This window comes from Lithobates pipiens, unplaced genomic scaffold, assembly GCF_037356315.1.
Source record: "Lithobates pipiens isolate NorthernLeopardFrog02 unplaced genomic scaffold, aLitPip1_a1.2 Scaffold_1, whole genome shotgun sequence".
Lineage (NCBI taxonomy): Eukaryota > Metazoa > Chordata > Amphibia > Anura > Ranidae > Lithobates > Lithobates pipiens.
Genome location: NW_027507685.1, coordinates 84,218,596 through 84,243,125, shown reverse-complemented (window position 1 = coordinate 84,243,125; position 24,530 = coordinate 84,218,596). Strand labels below are relative to the sequence as shown.

General features: G+C 41.8%; 1 protein-coding gene across 5 annotated transcripts in view; it reads left to right on the top strand.

The window, feature by feature from the left end:
• The window catches only part of SCAI (suppressor of cancer cell invasion), a 1,638,004-nt gene that overhangs the window by 1,238,613 nt on the left and 374,861 nt on the right, over positions 1-24,530 (top strand). The window lies entirely within an intron of this gene.

Genomic DNA, 24,530 nt, shown 5'->3' with positions numbered 1-24,530 from the left:
GCATGAAGTACTGGTAGTGCCAAGGCCAACTGAATGGAGGGGTGGGGGAGCACTGCAAAGGTTAATATCAGTAGCTAAATAAGATATCAGTAGCAAGATTATCAAGATAATATGTCACATTTCTCTAAATGGGGAAAAGTGACAGTTTTTTTTTTGTAATGCATGCTAACGTGGCCCACTTTTGCATGCCAGCATTTCAAAATTGCTGATGCATCAGACCATTTTGAAGTAATCAGGGCATTAAAAGATTGTTTCGTTTTAGAGATAGTCGACAGAAAAAGCTAGAGACATTTCCCCAATCGTCTTCCAGACATGAGAGTTGATTGGTTCTTCCCGCTACAGGAAACACAAGCCAACAGATTATAAGACCCCTTCCATCCCCTCATTCCTTAGTTAAGTTTGTCTTTATTTTTTGCCCAGGAGTACACGGAAAAACACTTGTTCTTCAGTATCCTTTGATTGTTGCATCATTTGTTTCCTTTCTGGTCCCAAATATGCAGAGGCTTACTATATATGCAAGCTCAGACCAGAAGGTCTTTTGAAAACTTTGGCCATTTTTTTTGTACGAGGTGGTATCACATTGTTTAGAGACTAGTCTTCTAACATGCCAATCGATGGCAGCACAAGGCTGCATGCAGTCACCGGGAACACTGACCTTCATAAGTAAGTGTGCCAAAAGACAGTGTCCTGTATACATCGGGAGCTGTGCAACTGGTGCTATTCTGACCATGTGCATTACCACATCTGTGATTTTATCATGGACAGCAGGTTAGAACAAAGGGCAAACGTGAAATTCTACATGAAACTGGGCAAATCTGCCACAAAGACATTTGACATGATTCAGCAAGTTTATGGTGATGCTGCAATGAGTTATTCAAGTTGTTTTGAGTGGCACATGCGTGCGCTTTAAGAGGAAAAGAACATCACTGGAAGACAACGAGAAATCAGGAAGAAAAACTGGATGCTCCACAACAACAATGCACCCTGTCACTGAACTCTCTCCTCCCCAAGTCCTGCGGACTTCACCCTCTTCCTGAAAATGACAATCCAGCTCAACGGTCATTGTATTGACACCATTGCGGAGACCCCACTCATATTGTAGAAATTGTTTCACACGTTTCGAAAGAAAGACACATTCCAGAAGTGGCAGGAGTGCTGGGAGCGCTGTATTGCTGGGCAAGGGAAATACTTTGAAGGTGATGGTGTGTAAACTTAGATAAAGTACCACTGCGTACATGCCAGGATCTTGCCTCTAAAAGTTGTTAGTGGCAACTCCTGTAGCCCCCCCCCCCCCCCCCCGCTCACCTCTGTCTCCCAATTAATCTTTTACACTGGTTTGACCCAGTAGTGGCAGGTTGTACTTCTTCACCCATCCTGTTTCACTGTAGGGATAGGCTGGTGGTGGCTTTTTGGATTGGTGGTGCCACATACTAACCTATTATGTGGTACTTACCTTCAAACGAAGCTCGCAATGTCCCTGCTGGTGGAAGCATCCATCTTCACCCTTCTCCCTTCAGGGGCCGTGGACTCTGGCTCTGTGACTGGCGAGAGCCATGGGCCATTTCTTCACTGCGCCTGTGCTGCTGACATTGGCGCACTACAAGGTAAATTTTGCCTAAACGGCGCACGTTTAAGAGATATTTTCAGTACATATAGGTAAGACTTATTACAGTTGTGCTCATAAGGCAGATTTTGTTTTCCATTTTTCAGAGCATATGAATGATAACACAAAAACATTTTTTCACTCATGGTTAGTGTTTGGTTGAAGTCATTTATTATCAATCAACTGTGTTTACTCTTTTTAAATCACAATGGCAACATAAACTACCCAAATTACCCTGATCAAAAGCTTACATACCCCGGTGATTTTGGCCTGATAACATGCACACAACTTGACACAAAGAGGTTTAAATGGCTATTAAAGGTAACCATCCTCACCTGGGATCTGTTTGCTATTAAGTAGTGTGTGTGTATAAAAGGTCAATGCGTTTCTGGACTCCTGAAAGACCCTTGCATCTTTCATCCAGTGCTCCACTGATGTTTCTCAATTCTGAGTCATGGGGAAAGCAAAAGAATTGTCAAAGGATCTGCAGGAAAAGGTAGTTGAACTGTATAAAACAGGAAAGCGATATAAAAAGATATCCAAGGGATTGAGAATTCAGTCAGCAGTGTTCAAACTCTAATCCAGAAGTGGAAAATGAGGGGTTCTGTTGAAACCAAACCACGGTCAGGTAGACCAACTAAAATTTCAGCCACAGAAATTTGTTCAGGATACAGAGAAAAACCCACAACTTAAGGGGAAATACAAGAATCTCTGAAAACATGTGGCTGTTTCAAGATGCACAATAAGGAGGCACTTGAAGAAAGATGGACTGCATGGTCGAGTCGGCAGAAGAAAGCCATTATTATGCAAATGCCACAAAGTATCCCACTTACAATACGCCAAACAGCACAAGCCTCAAACTTTCTGGCACTAAGTAATTTGGAGCGATCAGACCAAAATGTAGCTTTTTGGTCACAGCCATAAACGCTGTGTTTGGAGAGGAGTCAACAAGGCCTATGATGAAAGTAACGGAGGTGAATCGCTGATGTTTTAGGAATGTGTGAGCTACAAAGGCACAGGAAATTTGGTCAAAATTGATAGCAAGATGATTGCAGTATGTTATCAAAAAATACTGGAGGAACATTTTCATTCATCAGCCAGGAAGTTGTGCATGGGACGTACTTGGACATTGCAACATGACAATGATCCAAAACACAAGGCCAAGTCGACCTGTCATTGGATACAGCAGAATAAAGTGAAAGGAGTGGAGTGGCCATCTCAGTCTTCGGACATCAATATCATTCAGCCACTCTGGGGAGATCTCAAACGTGCAGTTCATGCAAGACAGCCAAGGAATTTACAGGAACTGGAGGCTTTTGCCAAGAGGGATTGGGCAGCTTTACCATCTGAGAAGATAAAGAGCTTCATCCACAAATACCACAAAAGACTTCAAGCTGTTATTGATGTTAAAGGGGGCAATACACAGTATTAAGAACTGAGATGTAAATTTTTGATCAGGGTCATTTGGGTAGTTTCTGTGACCATTATGATTTATTAGTGAAAGAAAAGTTTTTGTGTTATCATTCATATTCTCTGAAGAAATCCTACATTTTGCCAAGGTATATAAACTTATCAGCACAACTGGCTTACCTATATGTAAAAATGTTTCAGGGAATTTTATAACCATTTAAAGTGCAAGACATTACTGCTCCAGTGATCTACTATTCAGAAGTGTGCTAGTGTCTGGGATGCTCATCCAAAAAGCACAGTGTCTATGTAGTGTGAACACACCACACAACCACAGCTCATTGTAAAATCATGATGACTCCTTATAAGCCAAGCCCCCTGACATGTTTCACCCTGGGGCTTGGTCCATGAAATCTGAAATGGTTTTAACCTTCTAGAAATTGGTCTGTATTAGATTACGCTCTTTTCTACCTCTTAAGATTGTGGAATCAGCCTCAGTGTCTTGTTACTCCTCCTCGAGGCTCAGAATGAGGAGGAAGATTTCTCTTCCTCAGATAGTGGTTTCAGGGAGGAAGGTGAGATTGGGCATGAGGAAGCAGGGAAAATAGATCTAACAGCGATCTTTATTTCTGTGTCGGACTTTTTTTTTTCTGAAGGAATGGAAGGAGCCACAAAAGAAAATCATTAATCTTTGCTCATTAGCAAGGCAGAGGACATGTTCCTTTAGTGCCCAAGACGTGATGCACTTGCGCAAATTTAAAAACATCCAGATGTATCCTTTAAAAGGTGCGTGGGTCATTAAGAACCATATAGGCTGGAAGGCAGAGGCTGTACTTACCAGGGCTTTGTATGTTAATGCATCCTGTGTAGCCAGAAATGTGGATTTCTGGTTAAATCAGTTAGCTAACCTAAACAGTCTCTTACCTGGATGATGCAGCGGTGGAGTCCGTTAAAGCTTCAGCAAGGACTTTGGCCTTGCCTAATGCTGCAGAGCCATCTGGCTTAAATTCTGAAATGGGGACTTTGGCAAATCTAGGTAGTGTGGAGTTCCATTTGAGGGCATATTAATCTTCGGCACAGGGTTAGACTCTATCCTTTCCCATTTTGCAGAAAAGGGTAGCCAATTCCCTGACAAGAAAAAGCAGATTTTGAGTTGGGGGTGTTTTCATAGCTCTCAGTTCCAATCTAAGCATGGATTTGAAAGACTCAAAAAGAAATGGCCCCTTAACAAGACAAAACCTGAATGAAGTCTGCTCCTTAATTTTGCAGAGTCTTCTATAAGGATAGCACATGACAGCAGGCTTAGGGTGCGGGGGGGGGGGGGGGGCTCTCTTTCTTTATCGTACTTTATAGGACACAGAGCCTAAAGTGTTTACTTAGTGGGTTATAGCTACCTTCAAGTGTTGACACTGGCACACCCAATACAGGAAGTTGATGCCCCTATATAACCCCTCCTCCTTCCAGGAGTAACTCAGTTTTTTCGCCAGTGTCTAAAGGTGTTGACACGAGTGAAGATGTGCTCTGCAGAGCTCCAGGAGGGATCCATGCTGGATTTAAAAAGCCTCCACAACCGGATTCATCCCGCCACTGCAGCTCCAGGATGGTACCCGGGCCTCGCATAGTAGAACAAGGTTTTGCCTGTAACGCTCCTCTTTGAGAGCTGGACCCTAGGAACCAGGACTCTTTTTGGTCTTGCTACATTACCTAAAGCTGTCCTAAGGGGTGCTATACATGATCCAAAGGAGTAGAACCCCTATTAAAAGGGCCTCAGTCTTTGAAGGTTTAACCATGCTGCCCGCCGTGATGGGTGAAGTTTGGATCTGTCTGTTTACAGCAGTATCCTGCAGAAAGGAAAAGGTAAGAGGAAAGCATAGGAACTGCAAAGTCCACCTATGACTTTTCTTTCAATTATATTGTCAAATGCCTTAAAAACTCCTCTTGAGGGAGTAATAGTGTATAGACCCTGTTTAAATCTGTGCTAATACAGCGTGTGTCTCAGCAGCTGGAGGGGGGAGGAGGGTCTCCTCTCCCCCTAAATGGGGAAACTGAGTGGATATGAATACATGTTATGTTTAAACAAGCAAAAATCTGAAAAGCTGATAAAACGGCTGTGTAAATCCCCTGAAGTTTCAGCTTCACAATCTGAGGTACAAATCCTTACAGACATGGTTCGCTCCACTTTCATGCTACTCCTAACAGAGTCAGCTGAAAGTCTGGTTTCTTCTTTGGGTTCCTTGAAACCTTCACAACCAGTGCATGCGTTTCCAATCCACACATTACTAGAGATGCTTATTTATACCGAATGGGATCATCTGGATAAACATTTTCTCCTTCCAAAGAAATTCTCAGTTCTCTATCCTATGGAGGAAAAATTCACCAGAAAATGGAAAGTTCCAGCAGTAGATTCTGCGATTTCCAGTGTAAAATAAAATAAAAGTTTAACTTGTCCAGTGGACAATGCACACATGCTAAAGGATCCAGCAGATAAAAAGTTGGAATTCCTGTTAAAATCCTATTTTTCTTTAGCAGGTACTGTTGCTCAGCCTGCAATTGCAGCTATAGGCATCTGTCAGTCCTTAAAAGACCAGTTCACAGAGGTCCTTAACGAGCTCCCTGCACAACAGGCCAGTGAGTTGGCCAATTTACCAAAAGCATTATGTTTTGCTATAGATGCTATAAAGGATTCTATTCACCGGGTGTCTCACCTTGAACTTGAGCTAGTACACTTGCACCCTGCAAAAACCTACTGTCTAGTTTCCCATTTCATGGGGAGCGATGATTTGGATAAATACATCCCGACAATTTCCAGTGGAAAAAGTACTCGTTTGCCTGTCAAAAAAAAGTATTTAAACAATCTTTCTCTCCTGCACCAAGCGAATCTGCCTCTAGGCAGTGGCAACGACTTACACCATCAGATTCCAGAGGAAAATCTCAGGGTCAGGCCCAGGCTCAAAGGAAGACCCGGAGCTGCAAGATTACAAAGCAGAATACTAAGACCTCTTCATGAAGAGGCGTCTCCCCTCACCAAGGTGGGGGAAGACTTCTGCATTTCGCAGAAGTCTGACAGAAGTAAACTCAGGACAGATGGGCACTCCCCACAGTGACTCTAGGATACAAACTAGAGTTTCGGGAGTTTCCACCATCTCACTTTCTGAGATGAAACGTTCCCAAGGATCCAGGAAAAAGACAATCCCTGTTTCAAGCATTAGACCGATTATTGACTCAAGGGGTAAACATACAGATCCCCACAGAAGAACAAAGTTTAGGTTTCTATTCAAACCTTTTTTATGGTACCAAAACCGAATGAAGATGTCAGGCCCATTTTGTATCTAAAAAATCTAAATTGTTTCCTAAAAATTTACTAATTTCGAATGGAGTCTATCAGGTCAGTGGTCTCCATCCTACAAGGCGGAGAACTTCTGGCATCCATCGACATCAGGTACGCATGGCTGCATGTCCTTATTTCCCGCTCACCAAAGGTTTCTGCAATTCGAAGTGGAAAACGGCACTTTCAGTTCGCAGCCTTACCCTTCGGGCTAGCCACAGCACCACGGGTATTCACAAAAATACTGGCCCCACCTCTAGCCAGTTTGAGGGCACTGGGTATAACAGTGTTGGCGTACCTAGACACTCTATTGTTAATAGACCAGTCTTAATGGAAAGTCTTGGTTGGATCCTCAACCTAGAGAAGTCTTCCTTAAAACCAGTAAGAAGGCTGGATTACTTAGGCCTGATCATAGATACAGCCCAGAAAAGGGTGTTCTTGCCTCCAGCAAAGATCAGCTCCATATAAGAGCTGGTACGGATGGTCAGGTCAAAAGCAAATCCTTCAATTCGCCTTTGCTTGAAGTTGTTAGGAAAGATTGTAGCTTCATTCGAAGCAGTCCCCTATGCTAAGTTCCATTCAAGACTGTTGCAAAACAGAATCCTCTCTGCTTGGAACAAGACGATTCAAGCTTTGGACTTGCCAATGTGGCTGTCCCCAAGAATGTCTCAAAGCCTCAGTTGGTGGTTACGAAGCCAGAATTTGCTGAAGGGGAAATACTTCAGACTAATTATCTGGAAAGTAGTAATGACAGATGCCAGCCTCTCAGGCTGGGGAGCTCTACTAGAGGAGACGTCTGTCCAGGGACAGTGGTCAAAACTTGAAAGAGCCCTGTCCATCAACATCAACATCGTTGAGATTCGGGCAGTGTATCTGGCTCTGAAAACCCGGACCTCCAGGTTAAAGAATTGTCCAGTCCGGATTCAATCCGACAATGCCATGGCTGTGGCCTATATCAATCACCAAGGAAGCAAAGAAAAAATTCCCCTGGTTGGACTTTATAGGCAACACATGTTTTGTATAAAAATAATATCAACATACGATTTTAGAAAAAGATTTTTTGTTTACATTTATTCAGGTTAGAACATGATAAAAACATGAAAACATTGATTTTACTGAACACAGTCAGTGAATATCACCATTACAAACATGAATATGGTAAGTCCTCTCAACACCCAATGCGTTTTTGGAAAATTCCTTCTTCAGGGGTGCAAAAGGGTAAAGAGGAGTTCATCTAAGACATAAAGTATACAGTCAGTGACTCATATGATATAATAGTACTTTCCTTAAACTCGTCATTTCTGTTTGAAATGTTTACTTACATATTGATGATAGGTGATAAGTATCTCAATGTTGAAATCACAAACATTAAAACCAAAAGAATGACAGCATGTGGTTGTTGCGTCAGTGAGGCTAATATCCCAGGGCAGAAGGCATCAACGGTGTTGTATTAGTCGAGAAATTAATCACAAGAAGCATCAAGTCAACAATTCCCATGCCATAAAGGTCAGAGGCCAGCTATCTGGGCACACTGAAGCCAAAGAGGGGGGGCTCCCTAAAGAATATATAAGTAACAATTTTTTAATAATAATATGTCTGTAGTAATTTGACATGTACAGAAATAAATCAAAGGTACTGAAAAAATAAATAAAAATTATATATATATATATATATATATTAATAGTAATTATTGTCGATAAAATTCTTTATGTATATATGAAAAAATATAGATGTAGGTATTGACACAAGAAACAAAAGAAAAAGAAAAATTCCATGCATGGGAAAGGAAAATATGTTAAATCGGGATAAGCATCGAATATTGTTAGAGCCGAAGCATCCACCATAAAGCATAATGATGCGTGTATCTAAATATGGTTATCTTGTCAAATATTTTATATTATATATAAGAAGGTATTAAACTATTAATAATTTTAAAGAACATATTGGTATATTAATAATAACATGTATATTTGAAAATCATGTATTGTAACATGTGTTAATATTATATTTGTTGTAATGATACATATTTAATCAGAGATATTGCTTAGTATATGAGGAAAAAAAAAAAGAAAAGTTTATATATATTCAGATACCTTGGACTTGTCAATGTGGTGAGGAGCAAAGCGGCTGCACATTCGAACACTCAGCCACACAGTGCTGAGTGTGGGAGTGCAGCGATGCTGAATTTAAATAGGCTGGTTCCAGATCAGCTGATGCAAAGAATTGCATCCAGCTGATCACAGGAGGGCGGTCCATAGAGGGAACCATCGATGGCTCCCTGGGAAGGAGGTGCACGGCGTGGCCCCCACCGCACAAATGCGCGAGCGCAGGGACGTCAGAGTGACGTCGCGCACTCCCATCCCACCGACACACAATGCCTCACCCGGCGGACAACGCATGTCTGCCGGAGTGGCAAAATGGAGGCTGTGGATCACGGTGATAGGGGTCCCAGCAGCCACCACAATGCCGCCCACATCCAAAGAGGGATTGGGCGGCTTTGTGTGCCGGGCTGCCAAAATAGATGGCCACCAAACCAGGCAGAGAGCAAAATGGTGATGGTAAATAATTTTTAGAAATACCACAGACCGGTGTAGAATCCTGCTATGTTAAGGGTCAGAGAATAATACAGTGACAATAATAAATGTTAATTAGGGGAACCTCAGTGAGATTCCAAACACTATATTTATCAAAACATACATAAATATAAATGTTGATGCTGAAAGCTACCATGAAAGAAAAGCCTCAAGGATGCGATGATACTCAATGAGGACCAATACATATAAAGGGAGGATACAGGAACAAGGGCAGATGGCAATGCAGGTATAGATTTAATTTTACAGAATGGCTCAAAAAAAAAAAAAAAAAAAAAAATTAGACATGTTGGTATCAAATTCTGTGGATATATAATTAGTAAATTAGTAGTTAATCTCTATATGGATGTTCTTAAAGACGTAAGTACTACTACATATGTTTTTTCCAGACCAGAAGTGGGCAAGCTTCTAAAAGCAACATCATCAGGGAACCAAACATCTTATTTTTCCATGCCTCCCAAGGAGAAGCCCTCAAAAAAGGGTTTAAAGCAAATAGCTTTGTTCAAACCTGGGAGCAGGGTAGCTTTTAACTCATATATTCATCTTAGCTCCATCTGGAGGAGGAGGGTCTTGTTCCAGCCCCCCCCCCCCTTGGGTTGGGGTGTATTCGGTCCAGGATAAGGAATTTTACCCTGGGGAATACACCACCATGTACCAAACATGTACATGGTGTCCAAAGGGGAGGTCCGGATTGCACACCTGCATGCTGCGGATGTGCCTATAGGCCCTCCTCCAGAATTCCAGCTTGGTTTTCCCTGTGTAAAAACAAGTACAGCTACATTGTAACAAATAAATTACTCCCGGAGTTCTGCAGTTGGCAAAGTGTTTTGGGTAAAACACCTTGCCATTGGGTAAAATGGGATTTTTTTGCGTGAGCATGTACCTGCAATAATTGCACGTGCCACACATAAATGTACCTTTTATATTTGCAATGTGTTCTAGTTAGTTTGTTTTTTAATTCGCTGCTAACGATTCTGTCACCAATAGAGGTCGCTCTCCTAAAAGTGAAACAAGGTTTATTTGGCACAAATTGACCTAGAGAGGGGTCGAGTGTCAGCATGTGGCAGAATTTTTCAATAATTTTTTGAATCTGTTGGTGTTGCTGATTGAATCTAGTAATGATCCTAAGTTCATTACTTTTATCATGTGTTTCTTTAGAATGTAATAGGTCAGTTCTGGGTTTCATTAGGGCTTTTTTGTATGACCTTTTTAGGGAGGCATGTGAATAGCCTCTTGCCCGTAATCTCGTAAATTTGCTGCCTCTTTTTTGAACGTCTCCTCATTGGTGCAGTTGTGTTTTATTCTAAAATATTGGGAATAGGGGAGGGAGTCAAGTAGAGGTTTTGGATGGAAACTTGTGGCATGCAAAATTGTATTCCCTGCTGTTGCTTTTCTATACAGCTTGCTAGACAGATTGCCATTTTCTCCTTTGTAGATCTCTACATCTAAGAAAGTTATACTTTTTTTGTCATAGGACATAGTAAAATTGAGATTAAATTAATTTTTGTTCATCCTCAATAAGCATTGCTGGAGCATGTCCTGGAGACCGTCCCAGATGACTAGAATGTCATCAATATATTGAAACCATCTCTGGTTGTGGTCAGTGTATAGGGCCAGACTTTCGTCAGCCAGGAACATTCTCTCCCACTCCCCCAGATACAGGTTGGCATACGATGGGGCACAACATGTCCCCATCGCAACCCCCTGCACCTGGAGGTAGTGGGAGCCATTGAAAGTAAACACATTATGCTCCAGGACATACTTGAGCAGCGAGAGGATGAATTCAATGTATCTTGGATCTGTAGTCAAATTTTGTTGTAAAATATGTTTGATAACTGCTAATCCTTTGTTGTGAGGGATAGAACTGTAGAGAGTCTCTACATCTATCGTAACAAGGAAAACGTCCTCCGTGATGTTTAATTCTTCAATTATCTGTAGGAGATGAACAGTGTCTCTCACGTAAGATGGTAATGATCTAACAAAAGGTCTCAAGCATTCATCTACTAATTTACTGGTGTTGTCACTAATTGAGCCAATTCCCAAAATAATTGGTCTGCCTGGTGGATTTTTAAGATCCTTGTGTGTTTTCGTAAGAATGTAGAAAGTAGGGATCTTCGAAAAGTTATTTCTAACGAAAGTCCAAGTTTGTTTGGTGATAATATTATTCAAAAAGGCCGTATCTACCAACATATAAAAATCTTTGTTATATTTATCAATAATGTCTGCCGGAATTTGGCGATGCCAATTATGGTTATTCAAGATTGAACCACGTTCCTGCCTTTATCAGACGGTTTAATGGTAAATGATTTATTCTTAGCTAATGATTTTATTGTGTCACGTTCTTCCTTATTCAAATTAGTAGGAGTTTTTATCTTTAGTTTTTCCAGTTCTTCGCTAACCAACTTCAGGAAAGCCGCTGCATTAGGACAAATGCTAGGAGGTGGGCAAAGATCTTATTTCTTTTTTAGTGTAGATTTGGTTACATTAATTTGGGCAGAGGCCACATCCTCATCAATCATTTGCAAAATACGAGGTAAATCAATAGAATCTATAAGATCAGTTGTGTCACTCTCTTCAATGACCAGCTGATCCAAAGCTTTATTTTCTTGTGGTGTACGATCCGTATTATCAGATTGTTTGTGATACAATTTTTTAAGAATTAATTTACGGATAAAAAGTTGAAGGTCCTTGTAGACCTCAAATTTATCCATATTTTGACTAGGACAAAAATTCAGACCCTTTTGTAACACTATACTCTCTGCCTCAGAGAGTGTGTGTGAGGATAAATTGATTATATTAAAGTTAGTGTGAGGTTGCATTGCCACATCTTGTGAAGGTTCTAGAGTGCAAGTTGTGTATATGTGTTCAGATTTAGTGGTGGTGGCTTTGTGCCTGCTAAAATTTGAACTAAAAAAAGATGGATCATTTGAATCTATTTGAGAGATATGCATAGGTGGCACAGTAATGGGAAGTGAAGTGTCTTGTGGATTAGGTGAAATATGATTGGTAGGTGTGACAGAAAGTGGAGGGACTGTGTGGGATGACTTGGGGATCAAGGTTTTTTTGGGGGATTTCTGATCTACTGTTGACTCGTCAAGATATTGCCTTTTAGTACTTAAATTTAGTTTCATTTTCTGAGGGAATAGTGATGGATTTTGTGGATTTTTTTGATTTACGTTATAGTGTGAGCCTCGCTGAGGATTGCCCTTACTGTCATATTTGTTTTGGGTCCATTTGTATGCTTTTCTGGCTTCAAATGCATTTTTATCCCGTAGGTTTTTTTTGCATTTTTTGGTTAAAATGTCCTTATTAAAGGATTCAAGATGTGTTTTTAATTTTATTTCCCTGACGGCTATAGATTGGTGGGTCTTGAAGTTTTGTAGCTTTTGACATAGATCTGTAATTTCTATGTCCATAGCCTGGGACCTTTTTGTATATTCCCCTATGAGGATTTCCATCAAAGTCTGTGAGCATGTTTGGAGCGTTTGCTTTCATGTCCGTTTGAAATTCGTGTCAAGATCATCCAAGGTTGGAAAGATCTGGACACGAAGTCCCAATGGATTAATGTTATCTTTAATATAATCTTGAAAGGTCCTTATATGCCAGAACATAGATTTTTTCTCCAATGCTTTGGATAATTTAGAAAAGGGCGATACAATCTCAAAATCAATTTGTTCATTATCACCAAACTTTTTTAAGTATCCCTGCATAAGGTTTTCCCAATCCTCGTGTTATGGTTTTCAGATGGTGAGTCTGACTTAGTGGAAGGGGACCTCTCTTACGGCTCTGGTTCTGGTCTCACTGGAATGAGGACAGGGAGACCGGAGCGCAGTGGGGTAGGAGAGTCCAGCCAGGTGCAGCAGCAGGTACTGAGTAGATGAGGATCCTCCGGAGCAGGAACTCACTGTAGCAGGGAAGCAGCTAGGAGAAGACTGCAGACCGTGGAATCAGGATGGATGGCTCTTCAGGATGCGAAGGAAGCAGATGCAGAAGCAAGCAGGAGTGGTCAGAGGTATCAGGTACAAGCAGAGGTTCGGCAACGGGTAAACAGTCCAAGAGGAGTCAAACAAGCCGTGGTCGGAGCAGGAGAGGTCAACAGGGTCAGACGGAGCCGGGTCAGGTATCAGATAGGTAGCAGGCAGATAAACAGGTTACTTCAGGCACAAGCTGCAGACGAACAGCACAGAACATCTGCCGCTGTTCCTTTAAAAATGGCCACTGGCGCCAATAGCGCTAACGCGCACACGTGCGTGCGTGTACCGCGCACACATCCGAACGACGTGCACCCGCTCGCGTTCGGAGACGCGCGTGCCCACGACGACCCGCGGCACGAATGCACGTGCGCGAACGGAGACCCGATCGTGCAGAACGGACGGATTCCTGACACCTCGCCTATGTAATTACCCTCGATATCCATGTAAAATCACTCTTGAGTCAATGTTGCCTCAACAAAATAAAAAAATAAAAATTATTAAATCTATTTAAGATAAAGAATCCGTATAAAAGGTTTTATTGCAAAAATAACATATGTATCTGTGTGTTTAAACACCATTTGAACCATTGCAACATGTTCCCTTAGTCCTTCTGACTAGAAAGCTGATATTTTTGGTTGCTACATCCTAAGCACGGAGGGTTTCAGAATTGGCTGCTCTTTCTTGTAAAGAGCCATATTTGATTATTCATGAGGACGGAGTGGTGTTACGCCCTTGTCCAGGCTTTTTGCCAAAAGTGGTTTCAGGCTTTCATCTGAATGAAGATATTATCCTTCCCATAATTTTTCCTAAAACCATGTTCCAGGGAAGAAAAATCACTACATTGTCTTGATGTAGTGAGAGCAGTGAAATTCTATTTAAAGAAAACTGCTCTGAAGATTGTCCCCGAGCTCTCTGGAGAAATGTGGCAGGAGGTACTTGACACGTATTTGGGATCTGTTGTTTCTTCCACTGACAAAATGACTTGCATCAGCAATATTATACACCGGCTAGACTTTATCTAATGCAGAGGAGGGACTTGGCTGACTGCCATAAATGCAAGGGGGCGGAGGGTACTTTCGTACATATGGTATGGGAATGTGAAAAAGTGCGGCCATTATGGTCCCAGGTGACTGAGTTTATTTTGGATCATTTTGATCTCCCCAGCATCTGTTCTCCTCTGAGATGTCTCCTGGGAATCTTTGAGGAAGAAGAGATGAAGGCTCACACAAAGCTATTTCTTAGGATCCTATTTTTTGGAATAAAGAAACTCATTGCCAGTAGATGGATACACGATGAGCAGTTGACATTGGGGATGTGGATAAAAATAATAAATGCAGATGTGTTGAGGTATAGAAGGACTTATGAGGGTAGGGGTGCCCCCAAGAAGTTTAAGTATGGTTTCGATGGGTTGACTCCAGCGATACATTGGAGGAAGAGAGAGAATAGGGTGTTTGATTGCGTAGATTTAATCCTTCTTAAACTTAGACAAGGGGAAGAAGGTCTCTTTCCAGTAGGAGCAGAGGTGGGCTACATTCTACCTAAAATGTCACTGAAGGCAGACATCCCTTGGGATGGGAGTTTTTTTCTTAGGGGTATTCAATTAGTTTTAGGTTTAAAAAAAAAGGAAAGCGCATACCTGGGAAAATGACTGGGTTGGAAACAGATTTGGTTTAGATATGCCATGGTTGATATGTACAATGTTACTATTCTTAATGTATCTTGGTTGTTTGTTTTTCTCTCCATTTTTATGGATGTAACCCATGTCGGATGTATTGTTTGTAAAATACTTATGTGCGCAATAAAAAATTGTAAAAAAAATAAATAAAAATGCTCAGATTCGTAAGACTGATGTCTTATTTATTCTGCCAGAAGGTCCTAAAAAAGAACAGGCAGCGTTGAAATCCACTGTTAAGTGGATTCGGCGAGTTATAATTCAATTTATGATTTAAGGGGTAAGATTCCCCCTATTCAGGTTAAGGCGCACTCTACTAGAGCGGTTAGTGCTTCTTGGGCAGTGCTTCACCAGGCCTCCTTTGCTCAGATCTGCAAGGCCGCAACTTGGTCTTCAGTCCATAAATTCACAAAATTTTACCAAGTGCTGCAGGTAGCAGTATAAGTCCTCAAGGTCTGGGGGTGCCCTACGGGTTGTGTCTCCCTCCCCTCAAGTAGCAATGCTATGGGATGTCCCACTAAATAAATACTTAAGGCTCTGTGTCCTATGATGTACGATAAAGAAAATAGGATTTTCTTTTCTTACATCAGGGGACACAGAGCCATAATAATAACTATGTGGGTTATATCGGCGTATCAGGTGCTGGACACTGGCACACCCCTTAAGGCGTGAACTTCCCCCATATAACCCCTCCCATTACTGGGAGTTCTCAGTTTTTTCACCAGTGTCTAAGGTGTGGGCACTGTTAAGGATGTGTTGTACTGAGCTCCACGGGCAGTAATCCTTTGAGAGCCAGCCATCCTGACCGGATCCGTTCTGATGTCTCTGTAATGAACTAAATGCGTGGTACCCGGGCCTCGTCATCCGAAGACACAAGGTTTTGCTTGTGAATGCTTTTAAAGCTGGGCCCTGGGATCCAGTACTTTTTGGTAGTAAAGCCAATAAAAGTTTACTGGCAGGGTCTTCTCACAGGTCCAGGATTGCAGGATTTTTGGGCAGGTCGCGCCGCTCGTCAGGCGGAGGATTTACCCCCCTCCGCCGCCGCCCGCCATGAAGACGGCGCTCACACACTTCCCTGTTGAAAGAGGGAGGGGGCATTTTCACGTGGGGGGTGTGGCTAAATGGTGTTAGACGCCAGCTACATGTGGAGGAAGTAATTTAAACCTTTCAGGAAAAGCTGCAGTCTGGCCGTGGAGGGACAGAGCAGAGTGGTTGCTGGTCAGGTTTGGTGACACAGGCATCCCCCTTTTGTTGACAACATTGTACTGTATAGCTAGGACTAATAGCAGCTTTTGCACTGTACTATAGCCTAGCAAGTGTAACATTCTTTTGCTGGTACTGCCTCTGCTTTGTACTGTAAGCTATGAGTGACAAAGGGACCAGGAACTCCTCTAAGGGGTTAATGGTATACAACAAACTAAAAACCCTTCCAAAAGAATGTCATCCTCCCCTGAGAGGTAAAAAGAAAAATACAGCCAGTCAAATGAGCCGTCAAGAGTAGAACACTTCTGTCCCTGTGTATTTCATACAAACAGTTTTTTTCTTCTACCATTTAAAAGATTATTGCTATGATGTCTCTCCATAGTAGGACTAAACATAGCAGTTTCCTATCTAGTCCTCTGGGCCCTTTTATTGAGGTGCAGGAGGCTGGGGATCAGGTAGATCTTCCCAAATATTGGAAGATACTTATTTTTCCTCTTCTGAGGATCCTAACAGGGAGGGAGTAGCTGCACAAGTCAGGTGTTTGTCTACTCCCTTACTTAACCCTTTTGTTGCCTGCAGCATAGGCTCTTGTGGTATCTACCTCTAATAGGGTTCATTTGAACCTCCCCCACTTGGGGATGTTTTTCCTATTCATGCATAGCTATGTATTCTGAATGGGAACATTTCTATGAAAGAGGTGGGGGATTCCAGCTATTAATGCTGCAATCACATCATTGAGCAGAGTCTTGCAAGTCCAGTGGATAATGCACTGATATTAAGGGATCCAACAAATTAAGGTTGGATTTTCCTTTTAAAGACAAGATGTCTTTTGCAGTTCTGGCTGCAATTGGAGTAGCTCAGTCCATTAACCCTTTAACGTCTTCTCCACTATTTGGTGGAGCAGATTTTGAGTCACGCCAATGCATTGGAATGTGGAATCCAAGGGGTTAAAGAACAGGTGTGAGATACCTGAAAGTTCTGCCTGATCAGCAGGCCCAGCAAGGGGCTGGTCTATTTGACGCACTGTGACTCCAAGATGCTATGAAGAACTCGATTGTTTAAACCCTATGGCTTATACTTGGACTAGTGCATTTTTGCAGAGGTCCGTGGCTGAAATATTGATCAGCCGAAGCACCAGGTGAAAACCCCTTTTTTTTTTTTTTTTAAACTTTATCTCTTTATTAATTTCTTTTCAATTTAAACAAAACATACAACATTTCCTTACACAAAGGAGAAAAAAAAAAGGGAAAACGAAAAAAAAGAGCAAGAACATGAGTAGAAAAGACCATAAAACCTTACACCTTTCTATCTCCAACATTCACCCCCCCCCCCCCGCCACCCTCTCACACCATCTTCCTCGTCTCGCTATTTACCTGCCTGGTAACCCTTCCACTTTTAGGTATAGATACCTTTATTCATTTTCTCGCACCACAACTTCCAAATCTTATCAAATTTTTTTCTTGTATATGCTACCCTTTCCTTAAGGATTACCCTATTCATATTCTGCACCCACTCCCCACTGGTAGGGGGTTCAGAGGACTGCCATTTCTGGGCTATAAGCTTCCTGGCTTGAAAAAAGCACCTTAATTTTTGCCAATTTAGTATCTTTGGGCTCACTACCTCCATCTATCCATCCCAATACGCATCCCAGAGATTCCATCTCTACTGTCATCTCAAATACATGAACTATTGTTTCCACCACCTCCCTCCAGTAGCGATGTAGTTTGGGGCATCTTCAGAACATGTGTATCATATCCCCCTCTGTCCTTCCACATCTGGGGCAGGAGGCGTCTTGCCTTCGACCAAACAAGAAGAGTTTCTTCGGGGTATAGTATACCCTATACAATAAGTATAGATGGGACAGCTTTTGAGATGGAGAGAGGGACACCCAAGGTGCCAGCACGAGTATCCTCTCCCATTGGGCTTCGGAGATACTTCCCACATCCATTTCCCATTTCTTTCTATACGATTGCCCCTGTGTTCTTGCCCGAATCCTCTTGTTTAGACTTACATAGATTTTAGATATTAGACCTTTCCCTGGTTTCACTCGCAGAACTTCCTGGATTACCGGTGTTTCACACCACTCTCTTGCAATCACCGCAAACTGTTTTTCCAAGGCGTGTCTGACCTGCAGGTATCTGAAAAAGGACTTGTTCGAGATTGCATACTGCTCCCTTAATTCCTGGAATGATTTCAAGTTACCATTCTGGTAGATCTGATGGATAAACTTAATACCTCTACTTTCCCATTCTTTAATTTGCCTTATTTTTTGTATCTCATCCAGTTTGCTATTAGCCCATAGGGGGCAGTATTCAGTAAACCCCCTGTATCCCAATATTCCTTTAGCTGTTTCCCACACCTTCATCATCAAGCCTAGGGTAGGAATACCTTGAATAGAGATCCCTGCTTCCAGAGCCTCTACCAATGGCCTGCCCAAAAGTTGCTCAAGGAGTGTTTTCTTTTCTCGTCCATCACCCTCCATATCCCCTCCACCCAGGTGTTGTAACTGTGCTGCTAAAAAGTAGCTAAATGGGTGTGGGAGTGCCACTCCCCCTTCATTGTTTGGAGATTGCAAGGTCCTTAAGCTGATACGTGGTTGTCCCCCTTTCCAGATCAATTCTCTAAATATAGAATCAATCTTGTAAAACCATTTCCTATAAATCCATATTGGAGAGTTGTGGAAGATATACAGAAGTTGCGGTAATAATATCATTTTAATTAAATTACATCGGCCTGCTGCCGATAAGGGAAGTTTCTTCCATATTTTAATTTTATCCTTAAATTTAGTTAGCAATGGAACTAAGTTATTTACTATATAGGTCATTTGTGTGGTAATTGCATGGCAAGGAGTCAATTAAAGATACTGCACCTCATCCCCAACTATATAACAAAAAAAGCGCAAGAAGGGAGAGAATGGGATTATCACAGTGCAAAAATACAAATGAACAGAGAAAAAAAAAGAAAAAACTAAATTATAATCAAATTTTAATAAATATCACACAATGGTGAAAGTACCAAAAATAAATAAACAACAAAACAAAAAACAAAAAACTAAAACAGAGAAACATTAATACAATTGAATACTAGAGCATAAAATACATATATTCTATCCAGTTTTCAGACAGCCGAAAGTGTAGAGCGTGTTGGGCCAGAATGGCATTGGCCTTTAAATGCTGTCTGGTCAGTACTTCCCTACATGTTTCGCCATACAAATGGCTTCCTCAGGGGTAAATAGAATATAGTCTCAAAAGAAGTAACAACAGTTCTACAAGAAAAAAAAGGAGACAAGAAAAACATAGACTAGTTAAAATACATGAAAAAAGGGGCTGCACGATACACGTAGGCCTACAACATAGATCTGGACACACCAATACCATCCGATCACACCCACCCATCCGCAATGCCCATGTGTGGCCAAATACCTACCCCTCAATAGCCTCGCATGAAGGACCGCTGGGACGCAATCATGCAGGCGGCGACCGCCTTAGAACCACCTTAGTGTAGCTGCAGGGGGTAAAGAGGGCTATCATAAAAACTAAAAAATGAGAAAGAAAAAAAAGAGAAAAATTATAAACATGTAACTTCATAATGTCCATAATGTCGAGATTGCCCTAAACTTAGGGCATCAAGACCTAGAAGAAAAATGCATTATATAAATGCATACAAGCCAACAAGGCCTTAATTGGTTACCTACCACTTTAAAGAGGTAGGTAACCAATTAAGGCCTTGTTGGCTTGTATGCATTTATACTAAGTTTAGGGCAATCTCGACATTATGGACATTAGGAAGTTGCATGTTTATAATTTTTCTCTTTTTTTCTTTCTAATTTTTTAGTTTTTATGATAGCCCTCTTTACCCCCTGCAGCTACACTAAGGTGGATCTAAGGTGGTCGCCGCCTGCATGATTGTGTCCCAGCGGTCCTTCATGCAAGGCTATTGAGGGGTAGGTATTTGGCCACACATGGGCATTGCGGATGGGTGGGTGTAATCGGATGGTATTGGTGTGTCCAGATCTATGTTGTAGGCCTACGTGTATCGTGCAGCCCCTTTTTTCATGTATTTTAACTAGTCTATGTTTTTCTTGTCTCCTTTTTTTTCTTGTAGAACTGTTGTTACTTCTTTTGAGACTACATTCTATTTACCCCTGAGGAAGCCATTTGTATGGCGAAACATGTAGGGAAGGACTGACCAGACAGCATTTAAAGGCCAATGCCATTCTGGCCCAACACGCTCTACACTTTCGGCTGTCTGAAAACTGGATAGAATATATGTATTTTATGCTCTAGTATTCAATTGTACTAATGTTTCTCTGTTTTCGTTTTTTGTTTTTTTGTTTTGTTGTTTATTTATTTTTGGTACTTTCATCATTGTGTGATATTTATTAAATTTGATATTATAATTTTGTTTTTTCTTTTTTTCTCTGTTCATTTGTATTTTTGCACCGTGATAATCCCATTCTCTCCCTTGTTGCGCTTTTTTTGTTATTTACTATATACTGTTTAGGGTCTTTGGTAACATAAATACCCAGGTATTTCATTTGGCTCACTATTTGTAGATGTGAAGCTTCTTGGGGTAGAGGACTGGTAATATACAAGATTTCCCCCAATTCTCCAAAATTTTCAATTCTGGACATTACTTCCCCTATTGAGTTCTGTACGTCTCCAAGAAGCAAGAGAAGGTCATCTGCGAATAGTATTATTTTTTCTTCCTTCACCCCTCTCCTAAATCCCCCTATCTCCGCGTTTGATCTAAGGGACACGGTGAGGGGCTCAATTGCCAGAGCGAAGAGGAGGGGAGACAGAGAACACCCCTGTCTCGTCCCTCTCCGCAATCGGATCCCAGCAGAACTGTCATTGTTTATCCTTACCCTTGCTTCCGGTGAACTATACAACAATTTTACCCATTTTACAAAAACCCGACCTACCTGGAATTCCTTCAAAACTCTCCACAAATAGCCCCATTCTATAGTATCAAAGGCCTTGGCGGCATCCAATCAGAGGATAGCTCTATGTCCATCCCCATCAACTGGTATTTGCAGGTTTAAATAAACCCGTCTTATATTTATGCTCGTGGATCTACCAGGAATAAAACCCGATTGGTCAGGATGGATGAGTTTTCCCATCACTCTGTTTAGTCTAGCCGCCAGGACCTTTGCTAAAATCTTTACATCTAAATTCAATAGGGAGATGGGTCTATACGAAGCGGGATTGAGAGGGTCCTTATTTTCTTTCGGTATCACTATTATGGTAGATTCCATCATAGAGGGGGGACGCTCCCCCTTTGTTATCGACCAGTTGAAAACTTTTAGCAATTCCGGGATTAACGCCTCACCAAAATGGTGGTAGATCTCTACCGGCAGACCATCAGGGCCTGGGGATTTTTGTCCCACCATTTCTTGTACAGTACGTTGTATCTCCTCCAACGATATAGGGCCATCAAGGACAGCTCTATCTTCCTTGGAGACACCAGTGTTCTAAAGAATTCTTCCATTCCATCCCTTTCCTCATCCTGGTTGGATAGGTATAGGTCCTCATAATAGGCTCTGAACCTCTCCAATATAACCAACCTCTCTGTGGATATCTTGCCCTCTGCTGTGCTAATTCTTGGCACTATAGATGGTGAGGAATTTGTTCTCACTTAGGCCGCGTACACACGCGGGGACTGTTCGCTCAACTTTGTTTGTCAAACAGTTTCAGCGGACAGTCCGCTCAAAATTAGCATGGACGGACTTGCCCACACACGACGAACGAACAGTCCGCTGAAACCGTGCGCGATGATGTGAACGGCACGTACGACGGGACTAGAAAACGACGTCCTATACACTGCAATGCAACCTTCGGCGTGTAAATTCTTTCTGAGCATGCGCGAGACTTAGTTTGACGAACAAGCCTACACACGGGCGGACTGTCCGCTCAAACCAAGTTTCAGCGGACAGTTTTTCGGAATTTCCGAAAAACTTTGTTCGTCAGACTGTCCGCTGAAACTGTCCGCTGAAGCCCACACACGAGCGGACTGTCCGCCGAAACACTGTTCAGCGGACAAAGTTGAGCGAACAGTCCCCGCGTGTGTATGCGACCTAAGTGTGCCAACATCCGTCCTACCCGTTCGCCTTCCCCGAATGCTATTTGTTTCTGAAAAATATATTTATTTTCAGCTTTTCCTAGCATTATAAGGCGATATTTCTGCTTGGCCTTTAACCATAGCCCCAAATTATCAGGTGTTGGATCTTTGATGTACTGATCTTCTAAATGTACCACCCTTGTCGAGGCATGTTCTTCCTTTTCTCTAGATTGTTTTTTAAAGTTAGAGATCTGCTGTATCGGTAGGCCTTCAATATGCCCCATACAATCCCTGGTGAGGCCCTGCACGTGTTCAAGTCTACATATTCTCTCAGTGCAGTGAGTACTTCATTTGGTTCCCCCATGAGCTCCAACCAGTATGGGCTAATCCTCCACCCCTGGAACTGTGTACTCTCCCCTATATCTAGAAAGGCCATCATTGCTGAATGGGCAGAGAGATTTCTTGGCAGATACTTTATCTTGTTTACTAATGCAGATGCCTCGTCATTTCCCATAATCATATCTATCCTTGACAAGGTTGAGTGTGTGGTGGAGAAACACGAGAAGGACCAGGCTTTTGGGTTCTGAATTCTCCAGAGGTCCTTCAGGCCCAATTCTCCCATAAACTGAGATAGGTGACTCTCGATTATGCCTCTCTGTTGTATTACATGGGGGAACCTATCAATTGTTTTGCCAATGACCATATTAAAATCTCCCATTACTATTAGTGGGATTCCCGGTTTATCCAACGCAAACTCGACCAATTCATATAGAATATCTGTAGAAGAAGGTGGTGGTATATACACATTAGCCAGGATCAATATCTTATCCTCAATTTTACAATATAAAAAAATATATCTCCCCTGCTCGTCTATCTTGGATTGGAGGCAATTAAATGGAGTCCCTGCTTTAATCAAAATACTAACCCCCGTGGAGAAAGAGGTGTGGACTGAGTGGTATTGAAGAGGAAACTCGCCCCAGCCCAGTTGTGGAATAGAGGCGTTGGTGAGGTGCGTCTCCTGCAGGCAAAGAAACGTAGCCCCGTTTGACTTGACCATTAACATAACCGCTGCCTTTTTCCTTAGGTCTCCCAAACCTCTAACATTCCAAGAGTATAAAGTAAATCTTCCCCTTTTTAATGATGTGGTTTCACTCATTAATGTTTATAGTGCTTGTACATATTATAGAGTTTGTGTATCACACCTTTGTTTTTTAATTCTATTAAACTTTTGTGAGTGCCTTTTACATGTTTCACTGTGATTAAGTGTGGCTTATATAGTGCTCCACTCCTTCGAGTATTTGTCTTCCAATCATCCCTACTACTTATGTATATCAAAGGCTCCCGCGCTATATGGCCAAAAAATGGTCAGAAGGTAAAATTCTGTTCTAATGGGAGCAGCAGACACTCTATGAATTGGCTCTCAATAATATAGAAAATGAAACAGGGGGGTTTGTGTTGTGCTTCCTTAATACCAAATGAACTAACACAATAAAAAAATATACAAATAAATATTGAGGCAAAAAGTGCAGTAGTGTTTGTAAACTAGAACAGTGCTTAGTGCTTATGGAATTGCATTAAAGGTGCATCTGTGCATTGTATAAAACAACTGATTTAAGGTGTCTCTGTGCATCACTCAGGTGTCAAAATCAAGAATGCATGTGCTAAATACATACAGTGCCTATAACAACTAAAAAATGCAGTATATAAAAAAAAATATATATATATATCTGTGATATAAACGCAAAAAAATTTGTAAAAAAATTCAAACAAAAACCAATAGCAGCAAATCAGTGAATCTCAATAAAGTGTCCCATACATAGTCCAATCGTGCAATTTGGATGCAATATCACAATGAAAAATAAAGTGCAATGTGCCAAGCCAACTCTCTTCCAGTGGTATTCCGTGCCAGTGCTGGTTACACTAAATAATTATCTCACAGCTGCGAGGTGTGCAGCAACAAAACAGCTATATTGCAGGGAGTGCTTGGAAGGGTCAGGGGGATAACTGCAGAGAGGACTTCTGACGGTGCCAAAGACTCATCTGATTCCCTTGTGGTTGTTACCAGCGAAAAAGCTCAAAGGGACAGGTAAAAAGCATCCACCATAGTGTAGTATTTAAAATAAATGGTTTTATTAAAACATAACTTTAACTACTCACAAGGGGAAAAACGAATGAGGCACACAGCTAACAACAGATCGATGAGCGTCTTGCTCGGATGTAAACGTCACTTCTGGTTTCCTATGCGTTACGTCACACACGGACTTAAACTGGGATGTTTCTAAGGTGACCGGAAGTGGCTTTTGAGAGTACTGGGTGGACATGTTCCGCCCTCTATTTGCATATTGCGTCGAATACAAGGCATGTTACGAGCAAAGCGGACCAATCGGTCAAGCGGGTGTGTCCCGCATTTAGTATACCTCACACCGCGCTCCAGGCATATAGTAAATAATACATCGAGCGGGCAAGGACAAACGAAACCAAAGAAAAGAACGAACTCAATAGGGGGAACTTTTACAAGGTCCATACTATTATAGACTTCTACCAAATACTATTAGCCTAACGCCAAATTGTGCGCTTTCATATATGTTTCCAAATCATAGATGGAGGCAGGTCCTATATATTAGAATACAGGGCTACGCCGGCGGCCATTTTCTTGGAGTCTTCAGGGCCATCTAAGAGGCAGCCATTGTTATGG